Below are 3203 nucleotides of genomic sequence, written 5' to 3'. Positions count from 1 at the left end.
ATCTCCTCATGCCGGCCACTCTTCTTGTTGTTCTTGTTCTTGAGTGCGCGGCAGTCGGCTTTGATGTGTCCGGGTTTCTTGCAATAGTTGCAGATTCGGTTATCCCGTGACTGGCTCCGTCTTCGCTGATTGTTCGGCGGCCGTGAGGAATCTCTTCCTCGTATGTTCGATCGGTCTGTCGAACCTTGTACTACGTAAGCGTCGTCTGTTGAGTCTTTGGCGAAAGACTTTCTCCGAGCTGCTTCGGTCAGGATTGCGCTCGTGACTTCGGAGTATTTAACAGCCGTGGTTGACGCGTTGCACACGGTTGTGACGAAAAGTTTCCCAGATGAGGGAAGGCTGCTCATGAGTATCATTGCTCTGAGTTCATCCTCGATTGCCGTCCCCTGTGACGAGATTTGGGAGCTTATGCTTTCGTACTCATTGAGGTGTGCTTGAACCGAATCGGATTCTTTCATCCGCAAGTTGTAGAGGCGCCGGATCAGAAACATCTTCGTTGCGGCGACCTTCTTTTCGTAAGTGTCCGACAGTGTTTTCCACAGTTCGAATGCTGTCGTACACGATTGCACCGTAAAGTATACCGATTCCGATAGGTGCATCCGAATCGTGGCGCGGACAATTCTGTCCAGCTTCTGCCACTCAATTGGTTTGTATCCTTCTGGAGGTTCTTCATTTTCGATGGGATCGATTTGCCCCTTGACTATGAGATAGTCCTGCATTTGTTCCTTCCAGAAGTTGAAGTTCGATCCATCGAACTTTCGTAGACTCATTTCTGACGAGCCGGATGTTGATGCCATCAAGTTCGGTTTTGGTTGACGAAGCTCGGTTCGGAGTTGACTACGAACCTTGTTGGAGTGCAGCCAGTTGGCTCACCCGATATCGTTCTAGTCGGATTTGAACCCGAGTCGGTTCGGCTTCGGAGCTTGCTCGAATTGACTCCGGTAACTTGAGGGACAGAACCGACTGGTCTTCCCGAATGTTGCCGAGTCGGAGTGAGCCCGGTTCGCTTCGGATATATATGCCGAATACCGATTATTGAAACCGATTATCTGGACCGATTCTGCTTCGGGTGGCTGCAGCGACGAGAGAGACAGATCCAACTGATCCTCCCGAATGTCGATCAGCCGGATGAAGCGCGAATTGGGGTTGATGTCTTGAGACCGATCTGCACCGAGTGGTTACAACGAGCGGCGAGCAGCGTTTAATGACCTTTTCGGATGCCGTTTAACCGAGTGGAGCGCGATCGTGTCAATGTTGCACAAGGGGATTTCACCTCGAGCGTTGCGATCACAAGGAACGGAGTACAACCGGCTGGCTTACTCCAAGCGAAGAGGATCTAACGCGAAGAGATGCAAGCCTCGTTTTTCTTCTTCTCTCTTCTTCGAATGACGCAGGAAACCGAATGCTGTGCAGGCTGAGACGACAGCCGACAGCGGATTGAAGGACCGAATACTGTGCAGGCTCTGATACCAGATGTTGGAGACAAAGTCGTCTGTGCGGAAGATCAAGAAGCATTCGATTGCTGTTGAGTACCTGCGTATGACAGTTTGTAGGTCGTTGCACAGAGAGAGAGAGAGAGAGAGACAGAGAGGCACAAAAGACTTTGTCTTATTCCATAAAGCAATAATACAACACCCCACCTTACAAAGAGGTTACAAGGTCACTATATATAGTGACCGACTTAGGGCAACTACCCTTTATGCTAATTACATAAATGGCCAAAACGGGATAGTGTGAATACGTCCATTATACACATGTATTCGACACTTCCCCCTCTGAACTGTATGTCGGGCTGTCTCGCTGAGACAACCAAAGGTTAATGGGAAGTGGGGTCGAAGCAGACTTGGCCGAGTGCATGCTGAAGTGTTCCAAGACATGGCTGATGTAGTTGGTTTGAGACAAGAAAAGTGGTCGTTTATCGCGATGCCAACTAATCTTCATACCAAGTATGTGTCTTGCTGGACCGAGGTCCTTCATGGCAAACTTCAACTGTAGTTTTCGAATGAGTTCGGTGAGCTCTTTGGCAAGTCGGCCGGAGAGTAGCATGTCGTCCACGTAAATGATGAGGAAGATGGGAGACTTGTCTTGAGCTGTTTTGGTGAAGAGACAATGGTCCTCATCGCTCTTGGAGAAGGCGACCGACTGGATGAAGTCGCCAAACTTCTTGTACCACTGTCGGGGTGCCTGTTTCAGGCCGTATAAACTCTTCCTGAGTCGGCAGAGTAGATGTTCCTGGTCGGATGCCACAAAGCCTTTCAGCTGCTCCATATAGATTTCCTCCTGTAGGTAACCGTGGAGGAATGTTGTTTTTACATCTTGCTGAATCAACTCCAAGTTGTCGGCGGCCATGACGTCGAGCATGAAACGAAGGGTTGTCATTTTCACCTCTGGTGAAAAGATTTTGTCGATGTCGATGCCATATTCTTCGGTAATTCGATCAAGTCCCAAGTCTTGTTTGCGTGAATGAAGTGCATTTCTGACTTCATCGCCAGATGCTAGGTGGCTGAGTTGGCAGATGCCGATGCTTCTTCGTAAGATGTCGGTTCGCTGGTGTCGGTAAAGAAAATTTCGGGAGAGTACCTTTCCGGAGGTTGCGACGGTCTCTTAGATCGTCGAGGTATGACTGGACTGGTCGCACCGGGTATGGGTGACGGATGGTCGGAAGCCGAGCCATTCGGCTGTGCTGAATCAGTTGATTCAGGACGGGAGGTGTCGGTCGACCGTTTTATGCATAGCCGACTCATTGAACACGACGTCCGAACTTTAGACGATTTGTCTGTGCTCGAGGTCCCAGAGTCGGTATCCGATCTCGCCGTTGGGTCCATATCCAAGGAAAATGCATTTCCTTGATCATGGTTTGAGTTTCTGGCGGTCGTCTTTCGGTATAAGGGCATACGCTTCGCAACCGAAGATCCTCAGCTTGTCATAATTCGGCTTACTACCGGTCCATGTTTCCTGAGGTATTTTAAGTCCTAGAGGTCTACTTGGCGACATATTGATTATGTGTATTGTCATAAGTAGAGCCTTAGCCAAGAAGCCATCCGACAGTCTGGAGTGTTGGAGCATGGATACTATGTGTTCTTGAATAGTCCGATTCATGCGTTCAACAATTCTGTTCTGCCCTGAACTATAGGGTGCCGTATATTCACGTTGAATGCCGCGTTCCCGACAAAATTTGACGAATTCTTTAGACTTGAATTCCC

The sequence above is a fragment of the Azolla caroliniana genome, unplaced genomic scaffold (genome assembly GCF_043228905.1).
Source record: "Azolla caroliniana isolate FFs.n. ecotype wild unplaced genomic scaffold, voAzoCaro1.0.p SCAF_18, whole genome shotgun sequence".
NCBI lineage: Eukaryota > Viridiplantae > Streptophyta > Polypodiopsida > Salviniales > Salviniaceae > Azolla > Azolla caroliniana.
This window is presented reverse-complemented; position numbering follows the sequence as displayed.